A 22,964-nucleotide genomic window follows, 5' to 3' on the forward strand; every position below is an offset into this window, starting at 1 on the left:
CCACCTCCTGTACTGACACATCCCACAGTTATATATAATATATAATAATGGACACACAGTCCCACCTCCTGGACTGTCACATCCCACAGTTATATCTAATATGTAATAATCGACACACAGTCCCACCTCCTGTACTGACACATCCCAGGATTATATATAATAAATAATAATGGACACACAGTCCCACCTCCTGGACTGACACATCCCAGAGTTATTTATAATATATAATAATGGACACACAGTCCCACCTCCTGTACTGACACATCCCGGAGTTATATATAATATATAATAATGGACACACATTCCCACCTCCTGCACTGACACATCCCCGGATTATATATAATAAATAATAATGGACACACAGTCCCACCTCCTGTACTGACACATCCCAGGATTATATATAATAAATAATAATGGACACACAGTCCCACCTCCTGGACTGACACATCCCAGAGTTATATATAATATATAATAATGGACACGCAGTCCCACCTCCTGCACTGACACATCCCACAGTTATATATAATATATAATAATGGACACACAGTCCCACCTCCTGGACTGACACATCCCAGAGTTATATATAATATATAATAATGGACACGCAGTCCCACCTCCTGCACTGACACATCCCACAGTTATATATAATATATAATAATGGACACACAGTCCCACCTCCTGGACTGACACATCCCACAGTTATATCTAATATGTAATAATGGACACACAGTCCCACCTCCTGGACTGACACATCCCACAGTTATATCTAATATGTAATAATCGACACACAGTCCCACCTCCTGGACTGACACATCCCACAGTTATATGTAAAAATAATAATGGACACACAGTCCCACCTCCTGGACTGACACATCCCACAGTTATATATAATATATAATAATGGACACACAGTCCCACCTCCTGTACTGTCACATCCCACAGTTATATCTAATATGTAATAATCGACACACAGTCCCACCTCCTGGACTGACACATCCCACAGTTATATATAAAAATAATAATGGACACACAGTCCCACCTCCTGGACTGACACATCCCACAGTTATATATAATATATAATAATGGACACACAGTCCCACCTCCTGGACTGACACATCCCACAGTTATATATAATATATAATAATGGACACACAGTCCCACCTCCTGCACTGACACATCCCACAGTTATATATAATATATAATAATGGACACACAGTCCCACCTCCTGGACTGACACATCCCACAGTTATATATAATATAATAATAATGGACACACAGTCCCACCTCCTGGACTGACACATCCCACAGTTATATATAAAAATAATAATGGACACACAGTCCCACCTCCTGTACTGACACATCTCACAGTTATATATAATATGTAATAATCGACACACAGTCCCACCTCCTGCACTGACACATCCCACAGTTATATATAATATATAATAATGGACACACAGTCCCACCTCCTGCACTGACACATCCCAGAGTTATATATAATATATAATAATGGACACACAGTCCCACCTCCTGCACTGACACATCCCACAGTTATATCTAATATGTAATAATCGACACACAGTCCCACCTCCTGTACTGACACATCCCAGAGTTATATATAATATATAATAATGGACACACAGTCCCACCTCCTGGACTGACACATCCCAGAGTTATATATAATATATAATAATGGACACACAGTCCCACCTCCTGGACTGACACATCCCAGAGTTATATATAATATATAATAATGGACACACAGTCCCACCTCCTGTACTGTCACATCCCACAGTTAAATATAATATATAATAATGGACACACAGTCCCACCTCCTGGACTGACACATCCCACAGTTATATATAATATATAATAATGGACACACAGTCCCACCTCCTGGACTGACACATCCCAGAGTTATATATAATATATAATAATGGACACACAGTCCCACCTCCTGGACTGACACATCCCAGAGTTATATATAACATATAATAATCGACACACAGTCCCACCTCCTGTACTGACACATCCCAGAGTTATATATAATATATAATAATGGATACACAGTCCCACCTCCTGGACTGACACATCCCACAGTTATATATAATATATAATAATGGACACACAGTCCCACCTCCTGTACTGTCACATCCCACAGTTATATCTAATATGTAATAATCGACACACAGTCCCACCTCCTGCACTGACACATCCCACAGTTATATATAATATATAATAATGGACACACAGTCCCACCTCCTGGACTGACACATCCCAGAGTTATATATAATATATAATAATGGACACACAGTCCCACCTCCTGTACTGTCACATCCCACAGTTATATCTAATATGTAATAATCGACACACAGTCCCACCTCCTGCACTGACACATCCCACAGTTATATATAATTTATAATAATCGACACACAGTCCCACCTCCTGTACTGTCACATCCCACAGTTATATCTAATATGTAATAATCGACACACAGTCCCACCTCCTGCACTGACACATCCCACAGTTATATATAATATATAATAATGGACACACAATCCCACCTCCTGGACTGTCACATCCCACAGTTATATCTAATATGTAATAATCGACACACAGTCCCACCTCCTGTACTGACACATCCCAGAGTTATATATAATATATAATAATGGACACGCAGTCCCACCTCCTGCACTGACACATCCCACAGTTATATATAATATATAATAATGGACACACAGTCCCACCTCCTGGACTGACACATCCCAGAGTTATATATAATATATAATAATGGACACGCAGTCCCACCTCCTGCACTGACACATCCCACAGTTTTATATAATATATAATAATGGACACACAGTCCCACCTCCTGGACTGTCACATCCCACAGTTATATCTAATATGTAATAATCGACACACAGTCCCACCTCCTGGACTGACACATCCCAGAGTTATTTATAATATATAATAATGGACACACAGTTCCACCTCCTGTACTGTCACATCCCACAGTTATATCTAATATGTAATAATCGACACACAGTCCCACCTCCTGTACTGACACATCCCAGAGTTATATATAATATATAATAATGGACACACAGTCCCACCTCCTGGACTGACACATCCCACAGTTATATATAATATATAATAATGGACACACAATCCCACCTCCTGGACTGACACATCCCACAGTTATATCTAATATGTAATAATCGACACACAGTCCCACCTCCTGGACTGACACATCCCACAGTTATATATAAAAATAATAATGGACACACAGTCCCACCTCCTGGACTGACACATCCCACAGTTATATATAATATATAATAATGGACACACAGTCCCACCTCCTGTACTGTCACATCCCACAGTTATATCTAATATGTAATAATCGACACACAGTCCCACCTCCTGGACTGACACATCCCACAGTTATATATAAAAATAATAATGGACACACAGTCCCACCTCCTGGACTGACACATCCCACAGTTATATATAATATATAATAATGGACACACAGTCCCACCTCCTGGACTGACACATCCCACAGTTATATATAATATATAATAATGGACACACAGTCCCACCTCCTGGACTGACACATCCCACAGTTATATATAATCTGTAATAATGGACACACAGTCCCACCTCCTGGACTGACACATCCCACAGTTATATATAATATAATAATAATGGACACACAGTCCCACCTCCTGGACTGACACATCCCACAGTTATATATAAAAATAATAATCGACACACAGTCCCACCTCCTGCACTGACACATCCCACAGTTATATATAATATATAATAATGGATACACAGTCCCACCTCCTGGACTGACACATCCCACAGTTATATATAAAAATAATAATGGACACACAGTCCCACCTCCTGGACTGACACATCCCACGGTTATATATAATATATAATAATGGAAACACAGTCCCACCTCCTGCACTGACACATCCCACAGTTATATATAATATATAATAATGGACACACAGTCCCACCTCCTGGACTGACACATCCCACAGTTATATATAAAAATAATAATGGACACACAGTCCCACCTCCTGGACTGACACATCCCACAGTTATATATAATATATAATAATGGAAACACAGTCCCACCTCCTGCACTGACACATCCCACAGTTATATATAATATATAATAATGGACACACAGTCCCACCTCCTGGACTGACACATCCCACAGTTATATATAAAAATAATAATGGACACACAGTCCCGCCTCCTGGACTGACACATCCCACAGTTATATATAATATATAATAATGGACACACAGTCCCACCTCCTGGACTGACACATCCCACAGTTATATATAAAAATAATAATGGACACACAGTCCCGCCTCCTGGACTGACACATCCCACAGTTATATATAATATATAATAATGGACACACAGTCCCACCTCCTGGACTGACACATCCCACAGTTATATATAAAAATAATAATGGACACACAGTCCCACCTCCTGGACTGACACATCCCACAGTTATATATAAAAATAATAATGGACACACAGTCCCACCTCCTGTACTGACGCATCCCACAGTTATATATAATATATAATAATGGACACACAGTCCCACCTCATGTAATGACACATCCCACTGTTATATATAATATATAATAATGGACACACAGTCCCACCTCCTGCACTGACACATCCCACAGTTATATATAATATATAATAATGGACACACAGTCCCACCTCCTGCACTGACACATCCCACAGTTATATATAATATATAATAATGGACACACAGTCCCACCTCCTGGACTGACACATCCCACAGTTATATATAATAAATAATAATGGACACACAGTCCCACCTCCTGTACTGACACATCCCACAGTTATATATAATATATAATAATGGATACACAGTCCCACCTCCTGTACTGACACATCCCACAGGTATATATAATATATAATAATGGACACACAGTCCCACCTCCTGGACTGACACATCCCACAGTTATATATAAAAATAATAATGGACACACAGTCCCACCTCCTGGACTGACACATCCCACAGTTATATATAATATATAATAATGGAAACACAGTCCCACCTCCTGCACTGACACATCCCACAGTTATATATAATATATAATAATGGACACACAGTCCCACCTCCTGTACTGACACATCCCACAGTTATATATAAAAATAATAATGGACACACAGTCCCGCCTCCTGGACTGACACATCCCACAGTTATATATAATATATAATAATGGACACACAGTCCCACCTCCTGGACTGACACATCCCACAGTTATATATAAAAATAATAATGGACACACAGTCCCACCTCCTGGACTGACACATCCCACAGTTATATATAAAAATAATAATGGACACACAGTCCCACCTCCTGTACTGACGCATCCCACAGTTATATATAATATATAATAATGGACACACAGTCCCACCTCCTGTAATGACACATCCCACTGTTATATATAATATATAATAATGGACACACAGTCCCACCTCCTGCACTGACACATCCCACAGTTATATATAATATATAATAATGGACACACAGTCCCACCTCCTGCACTGACACATCCCACAGTTATATATAATATATAATAATGGACACACAGTCCCACCTCCTGTACTGACATGTCCCACAGTTATATATAAAAATAATAATGGACACACAGTCCCACCTCCTGGACTGACACATCCCAGAGTTATATATAATATATAATAATGGACACACAGTCCCACCTCCTGGACTGACACATCCCACAGTTATATATAAAAATAATAATGGACACACAGTCCCACCTCCTGTACTGACACATCCCACTGTTATATATAATATATAATAATGGACACACAGTCCCACCTCCTGTACTGACACATCCCACTGTTATATATAATATATAATAATGGACACACAGTCCCACCTCCTGCACTGACACATCCCACAGTTATATAGAATATATAATAATGGACACACAGTCCCACCTCCTGCACTGACACATCCCACAGTTATATATAATATATAATAATGGACACACAGTCCCACCTCCTGTACTGACATGTCCCACAGTTATATATAAAAATAATAATGGACACACAGTCCCACCTCCTGGACTGACACATCCCAGAGTTATATATAATATATAATAATGGACACACAGTCCCACCTCCTGCACTGACACATCCCACAGTTATATATAATATATAATAATGGACACACAGACCCACCTCCTGTACTGACACATCCCACAGTTATATATAATATATAATAATGGACACACAGTCCCACCTCCTGGACTGACACATCCCACAGTTATATATAAAAATAATAATGGACACACAGTCCCACCTCCTGGACTGACACATCCCACAGTTATATATAATATATAATAATGGACACACAGTCCCACCTCCTGCACTGACACATCCCACAGTTATATATAATATATAATAATGGACACACAGTCCCACCTCCTGGACTGACACATCCCACAGTTATATATAAAAATAATAATGGACACACAGTCCCACCTCCTGCACTGACACATCCCACAGTTATATCTAATATGTAATAATCGACACACAGTCCCACCTCCTGGACTGACACATCCCACAGTTATATATAAAAATAATAATCGACACACAGTCCCACCTCCTGGACTGACACATCCCACAGTTATATATAAAAATAATAATGGACACACAGTCCCACCTCCTGGACTGACACATCCCACAGTTATATATAATATATAATAATGGACACACAGTCCCACCTCCTGTACTGACACATCCCACAGTTATATATAATATATAATAATGGACACACAGTCCCACCTCCTGGACTGACACATTCCACAGTTATATATAAAAATAATAATGGACACACAGTCCCACCTCCTGGACTGACACATCCCACAGTTATATATAAAAATAATAATGGACACACAGTCCCACCTCCTGTACTGACACATCCCACAGTTATATATAATATATAATAATGGACACACAGTCCCACCTCCTGGACTGACACATCCCACAGTTATATATAATATATAATAATGGACACACAGTCCCACCTCCTGGACTGACACATCCCACAGTTATATATAAAAATAATAATGGACACACAGTCCCATCTCCTGGACTGACACATCCCACAGTTATATATAAAAATAATAATGGACACACAGTCCCACCTCCTGCACTGACACATCCCACAGTTATATATAATATATAATAATGGACACACAGTCCCACCTCCTGTACTAACACATCCCAGAGTTTTTTATAATATATAATAATGGACACACAGTCCCACCTCCTGGACTGACACATCCCACAGTTATATATAAAAATAATAATGGACACACAGTCCCACCTCCTGGACTGACACATCCCACAGTTATATATAAAAATAATAATGGACACACGGTCCCACCTCCTGTACTGACACATCCCACAATCATATATAATATGTAATAATCGACACACAGTCCCACCTCCTGTCGTGAAACATCCCACAGTTAGATATAAAAATTATAATGGACACACAGTCCCAACTCCGGTACTGACACATCCCACAGTTATATATAATTTATAATAATGGACACACAGTACCACCTCCTGTACTGACACATCCCACAGTTATATATAATATATAATAATGGACACACAGTCCCACCTCCTGGACTGACACATCCCACAGTTATATATAATATATAATAATGGAAACACAGTCCCACCTCCTGCACTGACACATCCCACAGTTATATATAATATATAATAATGGACACACAGTCCCACCTCCTGGACTGACACATCCCACAGTTATATATAAAAATAATAATGGACACACAGTCCCACCTCCTGGACTGACACATCCCACAGTTATATATAATATATAATAATGGAAACACAGTCCCACCTCCTGCACTGACACATCCCACAGTTATATATAATATATAATAATGGACACACAGTCCCACCTCCTGGACTGACACATCCCACAGTTATATATAAAAATAATAATGGACACACAGTCCCGCCTCCTGGACTGACACATCCCACAGTTATATATAATATATAATAATGGACACACAGTCCCACCTCCTGGACTGACACATCCCACAGTTATATATAAAAATAATAATGGACACACAGTCCCGCCTCCTGGACTGACACATCCCACAGTTATATATAATATATAATAATGGACACACAGTCCCACCTCCTGGACTGACACATCCCACAGTTATATATAAAAATAATAATGGACACACAGTCCCACCTCCTGGACTGACACATCCCACAGTTATATATAAAAATAATAATGGACACACAGTCCCACCTCCTGTACTGACGCATCCCACAGTTATATATAATATATAATAATGGACACACAGTCCCACCTCATGTAATGACACATCCCACTGTTATATATAATATATAATAATGGACACACAGTCCCACCTCCTGCACTGACACATCCCACAGTTATATATAATATATAATAATGGACACACAGTCCCACCTCCTGCACTGACACATCCCACAGTTATATATAATATATAATAATGGACACACAGTCCCACCTCCTGGACTGACACATCCCACAGTTATATATAATAAATAATAATGGACACACAGTCCCACCTCCTGTACTGACACATCCCACAGTTATATATAATATATAATAATGGATACACAGTCCCACCTCCTGTACTGACACATCCCACAGGTATATATAATATATAATAATGGACACACAGTCCCACCTCCTGGACTGACACATCCCACAGTTATATATAAAAATAATAATGGACACACAGTCCCACCTCCTGGACTGACACATCCCACAGTTATATATAATATATAATAATGGAAACACAGTCCCACCTCCTGCACTGACACATCCCACAGTTATATATAATATATAATAATGGACACACAGTCCCACCTCCTGTACTGACACATCCCACAGTTATATATAAAAATAATAATGGACACACAGTCCCGCCTCCTGGACTGACACATCCCACAGTTATATATAAAAATAATAATGGACACACAGTCCCACCTCCTGTACTGACGCATCCCACAGTTATATATAATATATAATAATGGACACACAGTCCCACCTCCTGTAATGACACATCCCACTGTTATATATAATATATAATAATGGACACACAGTCCCACCTCCTGCACTGACACATCCCACAGTTATATATAATATATAATAATGGACACACAGTCCCACCTCCTGCACTGACACATCCCACAGTTATATATAATATATAATAATGGACACACAGTCCCACCTCCTGTACTGACATGTCCCACAGTTATATATAAAAATAATAATGGACACACAGTCCCACCTCCTGGACTGACACATCCCAGAGTTATATATAATATATAATAATGGACACACAGTCCCACCTCCTGGACTGACACATCCCACAGTTATATATAAAAATAATAATGGACACACAGTCCCACCTCCTGTACTGACACATCCCACTGTTATATATAATATATAATAATGGACACACAGTCCCACCTCCTGTACTGACACATCCCACTGTTATATATAATATATAATAATGGACACACAGTCCCACCTCCTGCACTGACACATCCCACAGTTATATAGAATATATAATAATGGACACACAGTCCCACCTCCTGCACTGACACATCCCACAGTTATATATAATATATAATAATGGACACACAGTCCCACCTCCTGTACTGACATGTCCCACAGTTATATATAAAAATAATAATGGACACACAGTCCCACCTCCTGGACTGACACATCCCAGAGTTATATATAATATATAATAATGGACACACAGTCCCACCTCCTGCACTGACACATCCCACAGTTATATATAATATATAATAATGGACACACAGACCCACCTCCTGTACTGACACATCCCACAGTTATATATAATATATAATAATGGACACACAGTCCCACCTCCTGGACTGACACATCCCACAGTTATATATAAAAATAATAATGGACACACAGTCCCACCTCCTGGACTGACACATCCCACAGTTATATATAATATATAATAATGGACACACAGTCCCACCTCCTGCACTGACACATCCCACAGTTATATATAATATATAATAATGGACACACAGTCCCACCTCCTGGACTGACACATCCCACAGTTATATATAAAAATAATAATGGACACACAGTCCCACCTCCTGCACTGACACATCCCACAGTTATATCTAATATGTAATAATCGACACACAGTCCCACCTCCTGGACTGACACATCCCACAGTTATATATAAAAATAATAATCGACACACAGTCCCACCTCCTGGACTGACACATCCCACAGTTATATATAAAAATAATAATGGACACACAGTCCCACCTCCTGGACTGACACATCCCACAGTTATATATAATATATAATAATGGACACACAGTCCCACCTCCTGTACTGACACATCCCACAGTTATATATAATATATAATAATGGACACACAGTCCCACCTCCTGGACTGACACATTCCACAGTTATATATAAAAATAATAATGGACACACAGTCCCACCTCCTGGACTGACACATCCCACAGTTATATATAAAAATAATAATGGACACACAGTCCCACCTCCTGTACTGACACATCCCACAGTTATATATAATATATAATAATGGACACACAGTCCCACCTCCTGGACTGACACATCCCACAGTTATATATAATATATAATAATGGACACACAGTCCCACCTCCTGGACTGACACATCCCACAGTTATATATAAAAATAATAATGGACACACAGTCCCATCTCCTGGACTGACACATCCCACAGTTATATATAAAAATAATAATGGACACACAGTCCCACCTCCTGCACTGACACATCCCACAGTTATATATAATATATAATAATGGACACACAGTCCCACCTCCTGTACTAACACATCCCAGAGTTTTTTATAATATATAATAATGGACACACAGTCCCACCTCCTGGACTGACACATCCCACAGTTATATATAAAAATAATAATGGACACACAGTCCCACCTCCTGGACTGACACATCCCACAGTTATATATAAAAATAATAATGGACACACGGTCCCACCTCCTGTACTGACACATCCCACAATCATATATAATATGTAATAATCGACACACAGTCCCACCTCCTGTCGTGAAACATCCCACAGTTAGATATAAAAATTATAATGGACACACAGTCCCAACTCCGGTACTGACACATCCCACAGTTATATATAATTTATAATAATGGACACACAGTACCACCTCCTGTACTGACACATCCCACAGTTATATATAATATATAATAATGGACACATAGTCCCACCTCCTGTACTGACATGTCCCACAGTTATATATAAGATATAATAATGGACACACAGTCCCACCTCCTGTATACTGACACATCCCACAGTTATATATATAAATAATAATGGACACACAGTCCCACCTCCTCGACTGACACGTCCCACAGTTATATATAACATATAATAATGGAGACACAGTCCCACCTCCTGTCGTGACACATCCCACAGTTAGATATAATATATAATAATGGACACACAGTCCCACCTCCTGTAGTGACATGTCCGACAGTTATATAGAATATATAACAATGGACACACAGTCCAAACTCCGGTACTGACACGTCCCACAATAATATATCATATATACTCATAGACACACAGTCCCACCTACTGTACTAACACATCCCACAGTTATATATAATATATAATAATGGACACACAGTCTCACCTCCTGTACGGATACATCCCACATTTATATATAATATATAATAATGGACACACAGTCCCACCTCCTGTACTGACACATCCCACAATCATATATAATACATAATAATGGACACACAGTCCCACCTCCTGTACTGACACATCCCACAATCATATATAATATATAATAATGGACACACAGTCCCACCTCCTGCACTGACACATCCCACAGTTATATATAATATATAATAATGGACACACAGTCCCACCTCCCGCACTGACACATCCCACAGTTATATATAATAAATAATAATGGACACACAGTCCCACCTCCTCGACTGACACGTCCCACAGTTATATATAATATATAATAATGGACACACAGTCCCACCTCCTGCACTGACACATCCCACAGTTATATATAATATATAATAATGGACACACAGTCCCACCTCCTGCACTGACACATCCCACAATCATATATAATATATAATAATGGACACACAGTCCCACCTCCTGCACTGACACATCCCACAGTTATATATAATATATAATAATGGACACACAGTCCCACCTCCCGCACTGACACATCCCACAGTTATATATAATAAATAATAATGGACACACAGTCCCACCTCCTCGACTGACACGTCCCACAGTTATGTATAACATATAATAATGGACACACAGTCCCACCTCCTGCACTGACAGATCCCACAGTTATATATAATATATAATAATGGACACACAGTCCCACCTCCTGCACTGACACATCCCACAGTAATATATAAAATATAATAATGGACACACAGTCCCACCTCCTCGACTGACACGTCCCACAGTTATATATAACATATAATAATGGACACACAGTCCCACCTCCCGCACTGACACATCCCACAGTTATACATAATATATAATCATGGACGCACAGTCCCACCTCCTCGACTGACACCTCCCACAGTTATATATAATATTTAATAATGGACACACAGTCCCACCTCCCGCACTGACACATCCCACAGTTATATATAATATATAATAATGGACACACAGTCCCACCTCCCGCACTGACACATCCCACAGTTATATATAATATATAATAATGTACACACAGTCCCACCTCCCGCACTGACACATCCCACAGTTATATATAATATATAATCATGGACGCACAGTCCCACCTCCTCGACTGACACCTCCCACAGTTATATATAATATATAATAATGGACACACAGTCCCACCTCCTGCACTGACACATCCCACAGTTATAAATAATATATAATAATGGACACACAGTCCCACCTCCTGCACTGACACATCCCACAGTTATATATAATATATAATAATGGACGCACAGTCCCACCTGCTGTACTGACACATCCCACAGTTATATATAATATATAATAATGGACACACAGTCCCACCTGCTGTACTGACACATCCCACAGTTATATATAATATATAATAATGGACACACAGTCCCACCTCCCGCACTGACACATCCCACAGTTATATATAATATATAATAATGGACACACAGTCCCACCTCCCGCACTGACACATCCCACAGTTATATATAATATATAATAATGGACACACAGTCCCACCTCCTGCACTGACACATCCCACAGTTATATATAATATATAATAATGGACGCACAGTCCCACCTCCTGTACTGACACATCCCACAGTTATATATAATAAATAATAATGGACACACAGTCCCACCTCCTCGACTGACACGTCCCACAGTTATATATAATATATAATAATGGACACACAGTCCCACCTCCTGCACTGACACATCCCACAGTTATATATAATATATAATAATGGACACACAGTCCCACCTCCTGCACTGACACATCCCACAATCATATATAATATATAATAATGGACACACAGTCCCACCTCCTGCACTGACACGTCCCACAGTTATATATAATATATAATAATGGACACACAGTCCCACCTCCTGCACTGACACATCCCACAGTTATATATAATATATAATAATGGACACACAGTCCCACCTCCTGCACTGACACATCCCACAGTTATATATGATATATAATAATGGACACACAGTCCCACCTCCCGCACTGACACATCCCACAGTTATATATAATATATAATAATGTACACACAGTCCCACCTCCCGCACTGACACATCCCACAGTTATACATAATATATAATCATGGACGCACAGTCCCACCTCCTCGACTGACACCTCCCACAGTTATATATAATATTTAATAATGGACACACAGTCCCACCTCCCGCACTGACACATCCCACAGTTATATATAATATATAATAATGGACACACAGTCCCACCTCCCGCACTGACACATCCCACAGTTATATATAATATATAATAATGTACACACAGTCCCACCTCCCGCACTGACACATCCCACAGTTATATATAATATATAATCATGGATGCACAGTCCCACCTCCTCGACTGACACCTCCCACAGTTATATATAATATATAATAATGGACACACAGTCCCACCTCCTGCACTGACACATCCCACAGTTATAAATAATATATAATAATGGACACACAGTCCCACCTCCTGCACTGACACATCCCACAGTTATATATAATATATAATAATGGACGCACAGTCCCACCTGCTGTACTGACACATCCCACAGTTATATATAATATATAATAATGGACACACAGTCCCACCTCCTGTACTGACACATCCCACAGTTATATATAATATATAATAATGGACACACAGTCCCACCTCCCGCACTGACACATCCCACAGTTATATATAATATATAATAATGGACACACAGTCCCACCTCCCGCACTGACACATCCCACAGTTATATATAATATATAATAATGGACACACAGTCCCACCTCCTGCACTGACACATCCCACAGTTATATATAATATATAATAATGGACGCACAGTCCCACCTCCTGTACTGACACATCCCACAGTTATATATAATATATAATAATGGACACACAGTCCCACCTCCTGTACTGACACATCCCACAGTTATATATAATATATAATAATGGACACACAGTCCCACCTCCCGCACTGACACATCCCACAGTTATATATAATATATAATAATGGACACACAGTCCCACCTCCCGCACTGACACATCCCACAGTTATATATAATATATAATAATGGACACACAGTCCCACCTCCTGCACTGACACATCCCACAGTTATATATAATATATAATAATGGACACACAGTCCCACCTCCCGCACTGACACATCCACAGTTATATATAATATATAATAATGGACACACAGTCCCACCTCCCGCACTGACACATCCACAGTTATATATAATATATAATAATGGACACACAGTCCCACCTCCTGTACTGACACATCCCACAGTTATATATAATATATAATAATGGACACACAGTCCCACCTCCCGCACTGACACATCCCACAGTTATATATAATATATAATAATGGACACACAGTCCCACCTCCTGCACTGACACATCCCACAGTTATATATAATTTATAATAATGAACACACAGTCCCAACCCCTGCACTGACACGTCCCACAGTTATATATCATATATAATAATGAACACACAGTCCCAACCCCTGCACTGACACGTCCCACAGTTATATATAATATATAATAATGAACACACAGTCCCAACCCCTGCATTGACACGTCCCACAGTTATATATAATATATAATAATGAACACACAGTCCCAGCCCCTGCACTGACACGTCCCACAGTTATATATAATATATAATAATGGATACACAGTCCCACCTCCTGCACTGACGCAGCCCACAGTTATATATAATATATAATAATCGACACACTGTCCCACCTCCTGCACTGACACATCCCACAGTTATATATAATATATATTAATGGACACACAGTCCCACCTCCCGCACTGACACATCCCACAGTTATATATAATATATAATAATGGACACACAGTCCCACCTCCCGCACTGACACATCCCACAGTTATATATAATATATAATAATGAACACACAGTCCCACCTCCCGCACTGACACATCCCACAGTTATATATAATATATAATAATGAACACACAGTCCCAACCCCTGCACTGACACGTCCCACAGTTATATATAATACATATTAATGAACACACAGTCCCACCTGCTGTACTGACGCATCCCACAGTTATATATAATATATAATAATGAACACACAGTCCCAACCCCTGCACTGACACGTCCCACAGTTATATATAATATATAATAATGGACACACAGTCCCACCTCCTGAACTGACACGTCCCACAGTTATATATAATATATAATAATGAACACACAGTCCCAACCCCTGCACTGACACGTCCCACAGTTACATATAATATATAATAATGAACACACAGTCCCAACCCCTGCATTGACACGTCCCACAGTTATATATAATATATAATAATGAACACACAGTCCCAACCCCTGCACTGACACGTCCCACAGTTATATATAATATATAATAATGAACACACAGTCCCAACCCCTGCATTGACACGTCCCACAGTTATATATAATATATAATAATGAACACACAGTCCCAACCCCTGCATTGACACGTCCCACAGTTATATATAATATATAATAATGAACACACAGTCCCAACCCCTGCATTGACACGTCCCACAGTTATATATAATATATAATAATGAACACACAGTCCCAACCCCTGCATTGACACGTCCCACAGTTATATATAATATATAATAATGAACACACAGTCCCAACCCCTGCATTGACACGTCCCACAGTTATATATAATATATAATAATGAACACACAGTCCCAACCCCTGCACTGACATGTCCCACAGTTATATATAATATATAATAATGAACACACAGTCCCAACCCCTGCACTGACACGTCCCACAGTTATATATAATATATAATAATGAACACACAGTCCCAACCCCTGCATTGACACGTCCCACAGTTATATATAATATATAATAATGAACACACAGTCCCAGCCCCTGCACTGACGCGTCCCACAGTTATATATAATATATAATAATGGATACACAGTCCCACCTCCTGCACTGACGCAGCCCACAGTTATATATAATATATAATAATCGACACACTGTCCCACCTCCTGCACTGACACATCCCACAGTTATATATAATATATATTAATGGACACACAGTCCCACCTCCCGCACTGACACATCCCACAGTTATATATAATATATAATAATGGACACACAGTCCCACCTCCCGCACTGACACATCCCACAGTTATATATAATATATAATAATGAACACACAGTCCCACCTCCCGCACTGACACATCCCACAGTTATATATAATATATAATAATGAACACACAGTCCCAACCCCTGCACTGACACGTCCCACAGTTATATATAATACATATTAATGAACACACAGTCCCACCTGCTGTACTGACGCATCCCACAGTTATATATAATATATAATAATGAACACACAGTCCCAACCCCTGCACTGACACGTCCCACAGTTATATATAATATATAATAATGGATACACAGTCCCACCTCCTGCACTGACGCATCCCACAGTTATATATAATATATAATAATCGACACACAGTCCCACCTCCTGTACTGACACATCCCACAGTTATATATAATATATAATAATGAACACACAGTCCCACCTCCTGTACTGACACATCCCACTGTTATATATAATATATAATAATGGACACACAGTCCCACCTCCTTTACTGACAAATCCCACAGTTATATACAATATATAATAATGGACACACAGTCCCACCTCCTGTACTGACACATCCCACAGTTATATATAATATATGATAATGGACACACAGTCCCACCACCTGCAATGACACATCCCACAGTTATATATAATATATAATAATGGACACACAGTCCCACCACCTGCAATGAAACATCCCACAGTTATATATAATATATAATAATGGACACACAGTCCCACCTCCTGTACTGACACATCACACAGTTATATATAATATATAATAATGGACACACAGTCCCACCTCCTGTACTGACACATCCCACAGTTATATATAATATATAATAATGGACACACAGTCCCACTTCCCGCACTGACACATCCCACAGTTATATATAATATATAATAATGGACACACAGTCCCACCTCCTGTACTGACACATCACACAGTTATATATAATATATAATAATGGACACACAGTCCCACCTCCTGTACTGACACATCCCACAGTTATATATAATATATAATAATGGACACACAGTCCCACCTCCTGCACTGACACATCCCACAGTTATATATCATAAATAAAAATGGACACACAGTCCTACCTCCTGTACTGACACATCCCACACTTATATATAATATATAATAATGGACACACAGTCCCACCTCCTGGACTGACACATCCCACAGTTATATATAATATATAATAATGGACACACAGTCCCACCTCCGGTACTGACAAATCCCACAGTTATTTACAATATATAATAATGGACACACAGTCCCACCTCCTGCACTGACACATCCCACAGTTATATATAATATATAATAATTGACACACAGTCCCACCTCCGGTACTGACAAATCCCACAGTTATATATAATATATAATAATGGACACACAGTCCCACCTCCTGCACTGACACATCCCACAGTTATATATAATATATGATAATGGACACACAGTCCCACCACCTGCAATGACATATCCCACAGTTATATATAATATATAACAATGGACACACAGTCCCACCTCCTGTACTGACACATCCCACAGTTTTTTATCATATATGATAATGGACACACAGTCCCACCACCTGCAATGACACATCCCACATTTATATATAATATATAATAATGGAGACACAGTCCCACCTCCTGTCGTGAAACATCCCACAGTTAGATATAAAAATAATAATGGACACACAGTCCCACCTCCGGTACTGACACATCCCACAGTTATATATATAAATAATAATGGACACACATTCCCACCTCCTGTACGGATACATCCCTCATTTATATATAATATATAATAATGGAGACACAGTCCCACCTCCTGTAGTGACACATCCCACAGTTAGATATAATATATAATAATGGACACACAGTCCCACCTCCTGTAGTGACATGTCCGACAGTTATATAGAATATATAACAATGGACACACAGTCCAAACTCCGGTACTGACACGTCCCACAATAATATATAACATATACTCATAGACACACAGTCCCACCTCCTGCACTGACACATCCCACAGTTATATATAAAAATAATAATGGACACACAGTCCCACCTCCTGCACTGACACATCCCACAATAATATATTATATAGAACAATGGACACACAGTCCCACCTCCTGTACTGACACATCCCACAGTTATATATAATATTTGATAATGGACACACAAGCCCACCACCTGCAATGACACATCCCACAGTTATATATAATATATAATAATGGACACACAGTCCCACCTCCTGTACTGACACATCCCACAGTTTTTTATAATATATGATAATGGACACACAGTCCCACCTCCTGGACTGACACATCCCACAGTTATATATAATATATAATAATGGACACACAGTCCCACCTCCTGTACTGACACATCCCACAGTTATATATAATATTTGATAATGGACACACAGTCCCACCACCTGCAATGACACATCCCACATTTATATATAATATATAATAATGAACACACAGTCCCACCTCCTGTCGTGAAACATCCCACAGTTAGATATAAAAATAATAATGGAGACACAGTCCCACCTCCGGTACTGACACATCCCACAGTTAGATATAAAAATAATAATGGACACACAGTCCCACCTCCTGTACTGACACATCCCACAATCATATATAATATATAATAATGGACACACAGTCCCACCTCCTGTACTGACACATCCCAGACTTATATATAATAAATAATAATGGACACACAGTCCCACCTCCTGGACTGACACATCCCACAGTTATATATAATATATAATAATGGACACACAATCCCACCTCCTGTACTGACACATCCCACAATCATATATAATATATAATAATGGACACACAGTCCCACCTCCTGTACTGACACATCCCACAATCATATATAATATATAATAATGGACACACAGTCCCACCTCCTGCACTGACACATCCCACAGTTATATATAATATATAATAATGGACACACAGTCCCACCTCCTGTACTGACACATCCCACAGTTATATATAATATATAATAATGGACACACAGTCCCACCTCCCGCACTGACACATCCCACAGTTATATATAATAAATAATAATGGACACACAGTCCCACCTCCTCGACTGACACGTCCCACAGTTATATATAATATATACTAATGGACACACAGTCCCACCTCCTGCACTGACACATCCCACAGTTATATATAATATATAATAATGGACACACAGTCCCACCTCCTGCACTGACACATCCCACAGTTATATATGATATATAATAATGGACACACAGTCCCACCTCCCGCACTGACACATCCCACAGTTATATATAATATATAATAATGTACACACAGTCCCACCTCCCGCACTGACACATCCCACAGTTATACATAATATATAATAATGGACACACAGTCCCACCTCCCGCACTGACACATCCCACAGTTATATATAATATATAATAATGGACACACAGTCCCACCTCCTGCACTGACACATCCCACAGTTATAAATAATATATAATAATGGACACACAGTCCCACCTCCTGCACTGACACATCCCACAGTTATATATAATATATAATAATGGACGCACAGTCCCACCTGCTGTACTGACACATCCCACAGTTATATATAATATATAATAATGGACACACAGTCCCACCTCCTGTACTGACACATCCCACAGTTATATATAATATATAATAATGGACACACAGTCCCACCTCCCGCACTGACACATCCCACAGTTATATATAATATATAATAATGGACACACAGTCCCACCTCCTGTACTGACACATCCCACAGTTATATATAATATATAATAATGGACACACAGTCCCACCTCACGCACTGACACATCCCACAGTTATATATAATATATAATAATGGACACACAGTCCCACCTCCTGTACTGACACATCCCACAGTTATATATAATATATAATAATGGACGCACAGTCCCACCTCCTGCACTGACACATCCCACAGTTATATATAATATATAATAATGGACGCACAGTCCCACCTCCTGTACTGACACATCCCACAGTTATATATAATACATAATAATGGACACACAGTCCCACCTCCTGCACTGACACATCCCACAGTTATATATAATATATAATAATGGACGCACAGTCCCACCTCCCGCACTGACACATCCCACAGTTATATATAATATATAATAATGGACACACAGTCCCACCTCCTGTACTGACACATCCCACAGTTATATATAATATATAATAATGGACACACAGTCCCACCTCCTGTACTGACACATCCCACAGTTATATATAATATATCATAATGGACACACAGTCCCACCTCCCGCACTGACACATCCCACAGTTATATATAATTTATAATAATGGACACACAGTCCCACCTCCCGCACTGACACATCCACAGTTATATATAATATATAATAATGGACACACAGTCCCACCTCCTGCACTGACACATCCCACAGTTATATATAATATATAATAATGGACGCACAGTCCCACCTCCCGCACTGACACATCCCACAGTTATATATAATATATAATAATGGACACACAGTCCCACCTCCTGTACTGACACATCCCACAGTTATATATAATATATAATAATGGACACACAGTCCCACCTCCTGTACTGACACATCCCACAGTTATATATAATATATCATAATGGACACACAGTCCCACCTCCCGCACTGACACATCCCACAGTTATATATAATATATAATAATGGACACACAGTCCCACCTCCTGCACTGACACATCCCACAGTTATATATAATATATAATAATGGACACACAGTCCCACCTCCCGCACTGACACATCCACAGTTATATATAATATATAATAATGGACACACAGTCCCACCTCCCGCACTGACACATCCCACAGTTATATATAATATATAATAATGGACACACAGTCCCACCTCCTGTACTGACACATCCACAGTTATATATAATATATCATAATGGACACACAGTCCCACCTCCCGCACTGACACATCCCACAGTTATATATAATATATAATAATGGACACACAGTCCCACCTCCTGCACTGACACATCCCACAGTTATATATAATATATAATAATGGACACACAGTCCCACCTCCCGCACTGACACATCCACAGTTATATATAATATATAATAATGGACACACAGTCCCACCTCCCGCACTGACACATCCCACAGTTATATATAATATATAATAATGGACACACAGTCCCACCTCCTGTTCTGACACATCACACATTTATATATAATATATAATAATGGACACACAGTCCCACCTCCTGTACTGACACATCCCACAGTTATATATAATATATAATAATGGACACACAGTCCCACCTCCTGCACTGACACATCCCACAGTTATATATAATATATAATAATGGACACACAGTCCCACCTCCTGTTCTGACACATCACACATTTATATATAATATATAATAATGGACACACAGACCCACCTCCTGTTCTGACACATCACACATTTATAAATAATATATAATAATGGACATAGTCCCACCTCCCGCACTGACACATCCACAGTTATATTTATTATATCATAAACAGACGGTGTATTAAAACAGTTGCTTCAATCTCCTGTCTTACCTATCTGGGAAATATTTGCTGTTTTGTGCATTGCTGCCACATGTGTCGATGAGAGTGTTGACAGAAACATTCCCCTGAACGGTGTGAGGAATTGGGAAAGGATGGAGGAGTTTAGAGAGGACTAGGAGCTGCTTTCTTCATCAGTGAGAATCTCACAGCTCTGGAGATTTGACATTTTGCTTCATTCGATTCTCTCTGGGTTCTCGTGGAGTCGCTTCATGAGCAAAGACTAATTATTGATCAT

General features: G+C 39.4%; 1 protein-coding gene and 1 gene segment (V, D, J or C); one reads left to right on the forward strand and one right to left on the reverse strand.

Moving 5' to 3' along the window:
* LOC137373124 (ral guanine nucleotide dissociation stimulator-like 1) overlaps positions 1–22,964 on the reverse strand; it is a 207,154-nt gene that overhangs the window by 50,172 nt on the left and 134,018 nt on the right. The window contains exon 1 of one of the 6 annotated variants that reach the window (XR_010975595.1): positions 22,721–22,795. The exons of the other annotated variants lie outside the window; for them this stretch is intronic. The gene's annotated coding sequence lies outside the window, so the exon portion shown is untranslated. Of the gene's footprint in view, positions 1–22,720; positions 22,796–22,964 lie in introns of those variants that run through there. 6 annotated transcript variants of the gene reach the window in all.
* LOC137373128 (Ig kappa chain V region Mem5-like) overlaps positions 1–22,964 on the forward strand; it is a 45,512-nt gene that overhangs the window by 11,249 nt on the left and 11,299 nt on the right.

Source organism: Heterodontus francisci, chromosome 8, assembly GCF_036365525.1.
Source record: "Heterodontus francisci isolate sHetFra1 chromosome 8, sHetFra1.hap1, whole genome shotgun sequence".
NCBI lineage: Eukaryota > Metazoa > Chordata > Chondrichthyes > Heterodontiformes > Heterodontidae > Heterodontus > Heterodontus francisci.